The sequence below is a fragment of the Lemur catta genome, chromosome 10, assembly GCF_020740605.2.
Source record: "Lemur catta isolate mLemCat1 chromosome 10, mLemCat1.pri, whole genome shotgun sequence".
Classification (NCBI taxonomy): Eukaryota; Metazoa; Chordata; class Mammalia; order Primates; family Lemuridae; genus Lemur; species Lemur catta.
Window position 1 is genome coordinate 67,380,416 of NC_059137.1, and position 13,118 is coordinate 67,393,533.

The 13,118-nt window shown below is 45.0% G+C and overlaps 1 protein-coding gene across 4 annotated transcripts in view; it reads right to left on the minus strand.

Annotated features, from left to right (window-relative positions):
- CEMIP2 (cell migration inducing hyaluronidase 2) overlaps positions 1 to 10,011 on the minus strand; it is a 68,110-nt gene extending 58,099 nt beyond the window's left edge. The window contains exon 1 of one of the 4 annotated variants that reach the window (XM_045563442.1): positions 9,931 to 10,011. The gene's annotated coding sequence lies outside the window, so the exon portion shown is untranslated. Of the gene's footprint in view, positions 1 to 186; positions 281 to 8,077; positions 8,565 to 8,880; positions 9,396 to 9,930 lie in introns of those variants that run through there. The other 3 variants (XM_045563441.1, XM_045563443.1, XM_045563445.1) reach the window with 3 other exon arrangements.
- Between the last annotated feature and the right edge of the window lie 3,107 nt (positions 10,012 to 13,118).

Below are 13,118 nucleotides of genomic sequence, written 5' to 3' on the forward strand. Positions count from 1 at the left end.
AATCTCTAACCAGGATAGCACCTTCACACTATTGCACAAGGCACCTTCTCCACGAATTACTTTGTACTTATCATAGTCCTTTTGTGTTTTTCCTTTAACTCTCAAAATCAGTATGAGTCACAATCACCTGCAATTGTCTGGCATGTTCCCAAGAAATAAGACATTTTGCATAGTTAGTTTACTTACACGGACCCTTTTTCCTTTTCTTAAGCTGATAGCACTCAAGCCAATGTTCAGAAGTAGGAGGGGAATGCACCAATTCTTAATTACAAACCTTCCCCTAGAAGTGAAAGGATAAGGGACTGAGAAACTTTATTATATTTCCCTAACTGCTTTCTCCACTTGATCAATCTAGACACATATGATGAATGATATTCCCAAAAGTTAAGCTACTATTGTAATGAACATCTGTATACACCAGACTTCTGATTTGATACCATGTATCATTCAGATTATCTCCTTCCTCAAAAGGCAAAACTCCCCCTCCAAAACATACTAATGCTATTAAAATATAATACAGAGAAATTATAAGGACAATTTCAAACATATAGTCCTAAAAAGACTAAATTTACTAAAAAAAAAAAAAATTACCAGGCCGGGTGCACGCCTGTAATCCTAGCACTCTGGGAGGCCGAGGCAGGTGGATCATTTGAGCTCAGGAGTTTGAGACCAGCCTGAGCGAGAGCGAGACCCAGTCTGTACTAAAAATAGAAAGAAATTATCTGGCCAACTAAAATATACATAGAAAAAATTAGCCGGGCATGGTGGCGCATGCCTGTAGTCCCAGCTACCAGGGAGGCTGAGGCAGTAGGGTCGCTTAAGCCCAGGAGTTTGAGGTTGCTGTGAGCTAGGCTGACACCACGGCACTCACTCTAGCCTGGGCAACACAGAGAGACTCTGTCTCAAAAAAAAAAAAAAAAAAAAATTACCACTAAGCATTTGAACTGGAATAAATATTATTTAAAGTTGAAAGATATTTGTTTTTCCTGCTTAGAAATTCACTTTTCTGTTAAGTTATACACTTTTTGCTAGAAAACTACTAAAATACTATCATCAGGATAATAGAAAATCCCTTGAAAACAAAAATTAAATAAAAATACTAAGAGTTTGTTTACTCTGAAAATAGCAAAACAATAAATTCTTATGGTCTATATTTAAGGAATTTAGATCAGCAAATTAGCTACAATTTCACTAAAGTGGATATCTCTTTGGCAAGTTATACTGGAATCTCCTATTAAAATATGGATCCCTCAAAACAGAGCTTCTTATTTATAATGTCTAATGCCAAATACTTTTGTATTGACAATCAAGTAAGCACTTTACAATTTTAAATAAGTGACTTTTTATTCATTCTTATATTTCTGTCATATATGCAAGGTAAAGGAGGCAGATGTCTGATTTTTCTGACACCAAATATACTAATTAATCACATCTTTTTCCAACAATGTTAAGCATGTCAAGAGAAGCAAGGGTTGACCCTATGGCCAATGTGGCTGATAGGATCAAAAGGCAAAAACACATTATTATGGCCAACAAAAGAGAAGCATAAAAGGAAAAAATACAGATCTACTACAGACCAAGGCAGGAGAAAGGGTAACAATGAATAATGTTTTACACCTCTTGACCAATCAAAAATAAAAGTAAAAGAAACGAGCCAAGTACATAGGCCTCTGGGTGGAAGTAAAGAACTAAGAAACTGCAGGAAGATTGTTCTTCAACCTGGAAAATTAGAGAGAAGGGAAGAGAGTCATTTTACCTACCAGTCCTTCTCTGCTCTTCATTTTTGTTCCTTTTTTCCTATTATTATTTCTCAGATTTCTTTCTTTCCTGGATTCTTTCTGTTGAAAAGCTGTTCTCTTTTCTCCCCTCCCTCCCCATGTTCCGGAGACCCTCTCCCTTTGCCCTTGTTCTCAGCTGGCTGAGAAGACACAAGAGAGGCTTCCAACCTGCTGGCAGTGATGGATGGCTGTGCAAAGGCACACAATGGCCAGTGCAGGCATGTCACCAGCCTCGCAGCCGACCTTCCAAAGAAAGAACCCAGGCGAAGTCTGACCTGAGGGAGGCTGATTTAATTAAGGTTACAGCAAAGGGTGGAACTGCCTGTGGGCTGCATTCTCTGCAAAGGGACAGTGACAAAACTTTAAAATACTCGTCAAGAAGAAAGAGCCAAGAAACGTATGTTACTACAATGTTCAAAGGCGGGGGGGAAAAAGAAAAGGCAATAGAGATGTGTTTGATAAACAAGCATAGACACACCAAAAGTTCATGATCCAGTCATACACCAACATCAAAATGCAATGACTATAGGAAACATATAATGAGCATGTTTTGACATGTCTTTCATGTCAAAACTAAGAAATACACTAGGTGAATAATGAGATACCCAGACTGAAATGATCCAGGGCTACTCAATCCAGCATCAAAGCAAAGTTTCCACCAATGGTAGGGCCTGGACCAGAACCCATGTAATATTTCTTTTAACTATAATACATAGCCTATTTTTAATATAACTGTAACCATTGAGAACAAAGCCTTGCCAAACAGGGAACAATTTTAGTTTTGAGTATCTCTTATGAGATAAGGACTCTGCTAGACAATGAAGACCTAGCAGTGTAAAAAAATAAACATGCTTCCCATCTTCGAGAAGCTCAAAGCCCAGCATTTGGTGGGTGGGAGGGGTAGGGAAATGACACAGTAAACAAACTGCATGTTGAAGCAAAGAAACTGGGCTGTTGGGTCTGAAGAGGGGATTGCTTGAATTTATTAGATCCTATGAATGAAATAGAGTTTAAATTTTCTAAAAGCCCTGGCAAATTTACTTACCCAAATGTGCACCAAGAGACCACTACTGATAACTTCCTTACTTTGTGTATCTAAACTAAAATCTACCACTGAACGCTGCCACTAAAGGCATACACACTTGTCCAACAATAACCAGTATAGAGGTGCGGGTGGGTTACAACAGACTGAAGAAATCTTTCATGTTCTTTGGAAGGCTGGTAGGCAAAGTGTCACCTGCAGATGAGTTCAAGGCCAAAATACAAAACAGTCATAGTCCCTCCCCTACAATGGAATGTGAAACCTAGGACAAATACTCATCAACCATGGGTTCAAGGGAATCAAAAAGCAGGACCTCCAATGAACAAGCAATTACTCAACATTAGCATGGTGGCTGGACTTTGCATAGCCAAATAGGGATAGTAGTCCCAGCTATTTGGGAGGCTGAGGCAGGAGGATCACTTGAGGCCAGGAGTTCCAGGCAAGGCCTGGGAATAACCAATGCACTCCAGCCTTGGCAACATAGTAAAACTGTCTCTAAAAATACACACATACACATACATACATACACACACACACACACGGCTAGCAGCACCAGAACAGGGACTGTGTGACAAGCTCAAGTGCCACAAGTACAAAGAGGAAGAAATGACTGAAGGTTAAAGCCAAGCCCAGACAACATCATAACCAGACTGCCAGGAAGTTACCTATTAGCTGACCCCGCATGGGAAAGGGTAGCCATATGGTAAGGACAAGCAGTGACTAAATCACCACATGCACCTGGGAAAGCAGCAATTGTCATTAGCCAAAAGATGCCATTATGCTGAAAAGTCTATTCTTCCCTCCTTTGGCCTTTTGAGCTATCCCTTCACACACATCGTATTTCCGTCACATTGCCAACTTCTTAGCATTAGCAGCACTTTATGTTTGGACAAGCCATAGGGTGGCTGGGGAACAGCTATCAAAAAGTACCTCCTGAGCAATTAAAGCCATGTCTTTTTCATTAATGAAGTATAGTATTTTTTAAAGCCTCATATAAAGTTAATTTTATAGTGGTGGCACTGGTAGTATAAAAAAACAATGAGTTTTTTTAACCACAATCTTTTAAAAACCCAATAATTCATTTTTCTCATTCCTTCTGAAACAGGAATCAGGCATTTGTCCTTGTGTTAAACTAAATCTTTCCAATCACTAAAATGTTAATTAATTTTCCAACTTCACTGTATGTGAAAAAACTATTCATTCTTCAGGGAAGTGAGTCACCATATTAGCAGAAACCATTATGACAATGGAGGGCTTGCAGTCTCCAAAGTGCATGCCAATAATTCGGTAAGAACCCCTACATAGATAACAATTGCACTGTGGAGACAATAATCAAACCTGGCCAGCACATCAAGTTTGTGGTGGATATTCTATGTTTTAAGATACTTACATGAAACTCAGAGTCAATGAGGTCAATGGTTTTCTCACCAGCTCAATATGGATTGCCTTAAATGTCAACTCTTTCAGGCAACAATGTACCAATCCTACTTCTATCCAGTGGTAAAGCCATTTTTTAATATATTAAAGCTAAGAAGGCCACAATCTCTCATAGGCAATCTTTTCATAATATAAAATTATTATCAAATACTGCTGAACTTTTACTTATTTCTCAAAATATGATGGACCCCCCCCCCAATACCACAAATGTAAAAGATTTTTATCACTAATCACCATATAACAAAAATAAATGTCTGGTTACAAATCAGGTTACAAGGTTAATCTAATAATAACAATTTCAAAGCAGATTTGCCTGATAGATCAAAGGACTGATTTGTTGGGAGACAGTGATTCTGTGTTTTAAGACATACTCAGCTTCTGAGTCTGTTTCACTTTTTTAAAAAGATATTTTAATAAAGACCCTATGCTTCATTTATCTTTTATTGCTCACAGCAACCAGCGCAATGCCTTGCACATCCTAGGAATGCAATAAAATATTTGCTGAACATAGTTTCTGACAACGGACATTAAAGGCTTCCCAAAATGAGTACTGGGAAAACAAAAGAACATACATATTTCTCATATGTTTTTATCCTGTGATTCACAACACAAATCTATTTGCAACACAAATTTGAATAGTGTTTCCAGGAACTTGCCTCTTTTAAAAAATGCAGACTTCTACAGTACTTGAAATTTGCATCCTGGTTATAGAAAATGCAAGTAAAGCTAACATTATTTTTACACTTAGTTCCTTATTGGACAGAAATTCATTACAAGTAACATCACCCCACTCTCAAGTATAAGTACTAGGAAATGAAAAAGAAGATACGGTGTCTGCCTCAAATTAAGTGTAATAAGTTTTGAAGCCCAAATGCAAATTACTTGACCATTAAAATAACCAGATTGTTAACAAAGCCAAATAGGAATAAATAAGAATATATTGGAGAGTAAAAAAGCACTGACTGGAGATAGGGACAAAAGAGTTCTTGTCCCTGCTTGGTCATTAATGTACTATGTGATCTTACCTGATTATTTAGCCTCTCTGGGCCCCAACTTCCTTGTTTTACTATTATTTTTAAGGTCCCTTCAAACTGCAGGCTAAGATTCAACATATGTAGCACTGTCTAGAAAACTGATTTATATTCAGATCCCCTCCCCCACAAAATAGGCACATTGAACTTGATAGTTTTAAATATCTGAGTTTGGATTCCTATCAGGGGAAATTTATTAAAATGTCACATGAGCTTAAGTCCACTTCAAGTGGAGAACTAAAGGGTATTGCTTACAGATTCAAGTTTCACCTAGACAGCAGCTGCTGCTATTGAGAATAGATTTTCTTTAACATTCTAGTTGAAAATTACACCTCTTTACAAATGCTGAAAACTAGTAAGGGTGATTTTCATGGTCTCAAGAATGCAGATGCATAGCTTTTCTTTTTTTCCTTTTCCATATTCATCATGTTGGGAGAAAGGAATGTAGAAGGGCCAGTTTGGCTTGGGAAGCAGAGTATAGATGCTACAGTACAAACCCAGACAAGCCCCTCTCAATTGACGTACTGTACTAGACAGCCCATTCTTCTAATTAATGCTCACGACTCAACTGAAATGAAAAGATTTCTTGTGGCTGGGATGGGAAGAAGCCTGGACAAGTGAGGAATACCATCTGACAATAGCTCGCCTAAAGTCTAAAGACTCATTCTCAAGATGGGATTCAGATCATTCTGGAAAAAGCCAATAAAATGAAAATCTGTGGTTGAGACCAGTTTGATTAAGCTGTGGTTTATATCTAACTACTTACAGCTTTTTAAAAAACACACATTTTGAAAGTAGCTTTTGATACACACACACTACTTACATGTATCGTACATTATATAGATAGCAAATTTAATCAAATTTAAGCCTCAAAACATTCCAGAAAGTATTTTAAACTCATTTTACAGATGAAGAAACAATGTGACAGGGATTAGAGATTTGCCCAAAAGCAAATGTTTAGCAATTGTCAGAGCCTTGTCTTAAACCCCAGTCTGACTTCAAGTCCTCCACTCTTTGTATTTTAAAATGGTACCTCTGACCAGTTTTCAGTCCCTACTATTTTGTCTGATTTAATAAATTTTATTTCTCACAAAATTGCCCACCCCCATCTGTTCCTCCTCTGGCTTCTTAAAGCATCCTATGCACAATTCCCCCAAATACTAAACACACTTATTTGGACTTTCTAATTGTTAATTTCCTGTGTCCCTGGTTAAACTCATTTCTTCAATAGCAGAAACTGTCTTACTCTTTATAGATGAAAACCACCACACAGTATCTTCATTCCCTGTGGTCTCCCCAGCTGCACTCACTCATTCCATCCAACTCCCTCTTCCTACCAACATGAACCCTCCACAAAGCAGGGTGTTCCAGGGGGTCTAGAACACAATAAGTGATTAATAAGTGTTAGCTGAATGGCTAGTGGGTGGGTGGATGATACAATACTCAACTATTTTACAGCACTTTACAATGCACACATTTACATACTTCATTCCATGCCAGTCTAAAACTGTGAATTTGATAGTGATTATTAAGTTTTCTCTTTCTGAAATGTGGTTTATCTTTCTCAATTTCAGAAACTTGCCCAGAGGAATGTAGCTTAACTAGCTTTACCCTCCCTTTCAACCTCAGATAGAAATGGCTCTCTCTGTCTTGTTTTCGCTTCATTTTCTAGGTTGCTGTTTGAGTACAAACTAGATTAGGTCTATTAGAACACGACTGAGGTGTTGTCCCATTCTGATTTTCTGATGTGAATCTGACACTTCTGAAAATTCACAGATGGCAGGCTAGATCAAGGAAGGAGATTACTCAATTAACCATGACACATAATATCCAGACAAGCACCATGTAAGAATTAGATTCTACTTCCCTGTCTGCTCAAGGGCCAGTCCTAGGCTTACTCATTCACAAGATGACAAAGTACAACAGGTGATGACCCAGAATTCACTTCTGACCTAAGTTTTCTGAGTCTTTAAGGACACAATCATCAGATGAAAACAGCATCAGATGAACTGAACTTATTAAAGCCAGTCAACAGGCCTCCAGCTCCACTCACCCAGACTGATCCTCTAGTGCAGGTACACAGAAAGCTGGGGGGAGTCATTTCAACGGAAAGAACAAAGCACCCTAAAGTGCTACCCAATATTTACTAAGCAAAGGACATGCCTATTGCACGTTCTTCTGCTTTGCTCAGAGAACAAACTGAGGTAATTCCAGCACGTTGGGAGGCTAAGGCAGGAGGATCGCTTGAGGCCAGGAGTTCAAGACCAGCCTGGGCAACACAGAGAGACCCCCATCTCTACAAAAAATAAGAATAATTTTTTTAAAGAAATGCAAATGAAAAAGAACCCTCTGATTAGGTAACCAAAGATATACAACCAGAGTATGATACCCAGACCAATTCTGAAAAGAGCAAGCTTCCTTCTAGAGTCAAATAAACATTAAATAGCTCCAATTCTAGAGAATCATAAGACTATTTTAAGTGTGTTTGTCTTTAACATAGAGGCATTTCCAACAGATGTGCCTGGCTGCCCTGTCAGGCCTCCTTCAGCTCAGGTGAAGCCTCTTCCTCTCTCCCCCTTTGTCTAAACTGCCACTTTTTACTAGGAAGAGCTCACAGGAGGACATCTGCACACCCCTGATATGTGTAACTGCGCATCATGGTGTCACAACTGAACAAGGGGAGTGAGGGGCTCATGTGGGTAATGAAAGTTCTTAAAATTATTAGGCGCTCTGTCCTTAACCCCAGCTGCTGATGAAAGGAGACATATATCAAAGTCTGTTTTCCTAACCTTATGAGGAGAATTTAAGTGAGCTGTTTCCGCTCCAGGGGGAGGTCTGATGACACACATCAACCCTCAGCAACAAGCATCCAGGGAAGTCAGGACCTTGGTTTTATTGCTAAGGGTGCAGTAACCAGCATTAACTGCAGCACTTTGGGTCTTCACGGAGTGGGCACCCCCTCCTCGGCCAGGACCTCCGAACTCTGCAGAGAAAAGCTGGGAGTGGGGTCCAGTACTACGGCTATCCCCCAGCTTTAAAGAAAGCTGCACGTGATTTTAAGACCTCGCCTCACCCTAACTAACAGAAAGAGGGGTGGGGGGCGGAGGGCTCACCAACTCGCAGGGAGAGTCGGCAGACAAAGATTCCCCCAAATGCGTGAGCAATGCACGTTCCATCGACCTTTCCCTGTAGCCGGCTTCCTGTGGGGTGTATTCCCCCACCGCAGCCCTCTCCAGAAAGTTTAAGGCTGCTCACTTCGTCTTTGAAAGGTCCATTGTTCCCTTCCCCGCACACGTAAAGAAAAGAGAGGGGGAGAGAAAGAAACCAAGACACGGCTCCCAAGGACCCTTTCTTGCGGAGAGGACCGACTCCGGAAGAGTCCGGTTACTGCTAATCCAGGAGAGCCCGGGGAAGGAGGCGCACCGGGGAAGGGCGGGAGGTCGTTTGCCATTTCAGCAGAAATGCCCCACGCTGGAGCGGGCCGGGCCGTCGGGAGCAGGGAAGGTGCGGGGACCCGGGTCCGAGCCCTCGCTGCGGCCCCCGGGGCAGCAAAGGAGGTGGGCGGGGGGCGAGTGGCTCCGTCGCTCCTTACCTTCCCGTCCCCCGCTTCGCGTCAGTTAACTCAGGTGCCTACACTGCGGTCCAGGGAGACGGAGCGGGGCTCCTGGTGTCCTCGGGTCCAGATCTCCTCTCCATGGCCAGGGAGGCCCTGGAACCCGCCGCCGCCGCCGCCGCCGCTGCTCGTTCGCAAGTGGCAGCCGCAGCCTCCGCCTGGAGGTGAAATACTCTCCTCCGGGGAGTGACGCGCACTTCCCTCCGCCTCTGCCTCCTCCTCCAGCCGCCAGCCTCCGGGGCAGGGACCTCGGCTCGCTCTCTCCCGGAGCAGCCGCTCTCCTTTCTCCACTCCTTCCCCCCCGGGAGGAAGAGGAGGAGAATCGCGGCCCGGGCGGCGCGGGCCCAAGCGTTCCCGCGACAATAAGGGAGGAGGCGGGGGCGCAGGGCAGAGCTGGGTCCCAGGAGTCGCGCTTGTCCCTGGTCGGCGGGCGCCGCGGCTCGATAGGGTCGCGCTCAGCCTCCGCCGGCCAGACAAGCGGCCCGGCTCTGCTGGGCCGGGGACTGCGGATTGGGTGGGCGGGCGGACGACAGCGAGGGAGGAGGAGACGGAGGAGGAGCCTGCGGTCAGAGGAGGCGGTGGCCTGGGCCGGCTCCTCCCACCGCCCCGGCTCGCGGCGAGCTGTGGACGCCGGGGCTCAGCGCGGCTCGCTGCAAGCGCGCAGGAAAGGCGCCCGCGCTCACGGCCGGCGGGACGAGGTCCCCGGCCAGTGCCCCGGGCTGCGACTGCAGGCTCCTGCCCGTGCCGGGCGCGCACCTGGCCCGGCAGAACCCGAGCCCCGGCCTTCATCGCCCCCAGCCAAGCCTGGTACTGAGCCACTGTCACGCCCTGGCTGAACCCAACGCTACGCCCCCATCGTGCCCCAGCCGAGCGTGACCCGGTGCCCCTGTCACTCCACGGCAGAGCGTGACCCTGCGCCCCCAACACGCCACGGCTGAGCCGGACTCTGAGCTCCACCATCCCCAAAGGAACTTGCACACTCCCCCAAATTTTCTGAGCGTCTGGTCACCGCACCACGGCCGCCCCCACCTGGCCAGCCACGGGCACTGGGTTCTCAGCTCTGCGAAGAACCAGCCGCTCGCGGACTCAGGACAGCTCCTCCGCAGCCTGGAGCAGCCCCAGCACCCGGCTGTGAGGCCAGAATATGTACACCCACGTCTCCCCACGCCCCCTGCCCGCGCCACTCGGGAGTGGCTGCCGCCGGCCGGGGTGGCGCTGAAAGCCACTCCCCGGCCCACCCCAGTGCCTAAGTACCTCTCTGTGGACACTCGCACTGTGGCTGGAGGAGCCCGGCCGCCACCACCCCGCCCCCCTCACTGGAGCTGCTCCCGCAGAGGAAAAGCCCGGCTCCCGCTGGGGGCGCGGCCCGGGCTAGACCAGTCGGACCCACGAGGTCGCGAGCTAGTGACAGCTGCAGGACTACCAAACGCGGGTCGTCGTCATCTTCTGTTTAATTCGGAATTGGAAGTTTTCCTGCTACGGAACGCTCAGTAAATACTCTACAGGTAGGATTGTTTAGTTTTCAGGGTTGCCCTTTTTCCTTGCCCCGCCACCCTCTTAATAAAAACTCAGTCGTATAACCATGACACGCTCAGCAGTTGGAGGCAGCGGGGCGACGGGGGGGAGTCCCCTATTTCGAGTGTTTTCTTTCAGGACTTTGTAGAAGGAATGAGTGTTTCCAAACACTTCTTATCTTTCTGGATGATGATAAGAATCCCCTGGGGCACTTTGAAAATACTGGTTTCCCAGACAGCACCCAATCTAGAGGTGAATCAGAGGTGTCTGGAATATGTAAGTTTGGGAAACAGTGCTAGAAGGCTCCCTCAAACTAATTAAAGCCTTGGAAAGATGCCTCCAAAACAGCAGCATGGTTTAGTATTGAGATCTTGCAGAAACCTTGCCCAGCTGCCTTTGGGAGCCACTGTCTCTTCCAGGACAGGGAGGGAGGAAAGGTTTTTAAAACAAGGCAGATGGTTTTGCATGACAAACTGGAAGGGTCAAAGGCTATTTTAGTGGTCCAAAGGTGAAAATGTTTAAGACCATGCCTTATGTAGACAGGATAGGAACTGTGTCACCCTGTAGTAGGCTGATGTCAGATTCTAATCCTTGGAACCAGTAAATATTTCCTTATATAAAAACAGGGTCTTTGCAGATGTGGTTAAATTTAAGGGTCTTAAGGTGGAGAGATTACTCTGGGTTATGGGGTGGACCCTAACTGCAATCACAGGGAGATTTAACAGAGTTGAGGGGAAGACAATGCGACCGTACAGGCAGAGATTGGAGTGATGCTGCCACCAACCACTAGAAACTGGAAGAGGCAAGAAAGGACTCTTTCCTAGAACCTCTGGCGGGGAGTGGGGATCTGCTCTGACACCTTGATTGTGGCCCAGTGAAATTGAGTGCAGTCTTCTGGCTTGCAGAAGTGCGAAAGAACGAACTTTTGTTGTTTAGGCCACCAAGTGTGTGGGAATGTGTTACAGCAGCCATAGGAAACTAATATGCCCTGAGTCCTGTGCTGTGCTGACTTTATATGAAAATGCCCATTTTCCAAATCCTCATTAAGTGCCAGCAGGCACTTTGCTTGGAGTTAAGATACATTATCTAATTAAATCCTCTCAATAATTATTATTTGAACTTTAAAGATAAGACACTCTTAGTCTGCCTAAGGCCACACAGCAAGAACCTGTTGAAAGCAAGTCTGCCAACCACTCAAATGTTAAAAACAGCAATTACAAATTTGTATAAACTATTTTAGTACAATGTTTGGTACTTCCACAGTCTATATTTATTGTCAAAACCAAGAGAAGTGGCTATTGATAGTGGTGGACACTAGGGGGAGGAATATAGGGGAAAGTCTATTAACAAGAAAAGGAGGATTGACTCTTTGTATGGCCTCTCTTCGAGAATTTTATAAACTTTTGTTTTTCAATATTTATCTGGAACATGAAAAACCGAAGGAAACTAATGTGGAAGGAGTTATGAAGGAGACCAACAAAGTGAGAGGACAAAGAACTGCTGTGATCAATGGAATTGAGGTCACTGCTCGGGTTCCCAGAGGAGCAGGCTCTGAGACAGAGTGGCAGGATGTTCACAAGGAGTGCCCACGGGATCCACACTTGTGTCGTGGGGGCAGGAAGCAGGATGGGCAGCGGGAGAAGCTGAGCTGCAGTGGGCACCCAGCAGCCACCACCAGCCCCACTGGGGGCTCTAAGTATGGTCCTTTGGAAGTGTTGGGCCTAAATGACTGAAGCTTTAGATACCCTCCTGAATCAGTCATTGGATGTGGTCCATCCTGGGGCGTGGCATGACCTTGGGCAAGGCGACCCCGTATCGGCCTCCTGCCTATGGACAGCACTCAAAGCTGGGCAGCAAGTCCTCACTTGCAGGCAGATCTGGGCCATGTATCTCCATGTCACCCGCTTACATGGTATGTGACATCCTCGACATTGTGCTGTTTTTTCCAAATGAGGAGACAAAGCCCCAGGGTGAATGGGATGCTTACCTTACACATTTTTTCCTGTTGGTGACAGTTCATTCACACAAGATAGCACACTGGCTAAGACTTGAGACCCTTCAGTCAGATTGCCTGTGTTAGAACCACGCTCGCTAGTGCAGCTCACTAGTATAGTAAGATGCTCAGCCTTTCTGTGTCTCAGGGGTTTTTTTGTTTTCTGTTTTTTCACTGTAAAGTAGGAATAATAGCCAGGCACAGTGGCTCATGCTTGTAATCTCAGCACTTTGGGAGGCCGAGGCGGGAGGATTGCTTGAGGCCAGGAGTGTGAGACCAGCCTGGGCAACATAGCAAGACTCTGTCTCTAAAAATAATAATAATTAAAAAAATTAGCTGGGCAATGCCTCTAGTCCCAGCTACTCGGGAGGCGGAGGCAGGAAGATAAATTGAGCACAGGAGTTTGAGGTTAGAGTGAGCTATGATGAGGCACTGCACTCCAGCCTGCGCAACACAGTGAGACACTGTCTCAAAAAAATTAATAAATAAAATGGGAATAATAATAGTACCTAGACTGTGGAGTCCTTCTGAGAATAAAATATGGCAATGCTGTAAGGGGCTTAGCTTAGCTGCATTTCTCGTAAGTGCTCAGTAAATTGTGTTACTGGTGCCTCTGATTGGCTAAATTAGACTTTTATAGCAGGTTATACTCACAGTGAGTTTTAGGTGGGAATAGGAAACTGAGTGCTCTTGGGACCCAGGTCATAGG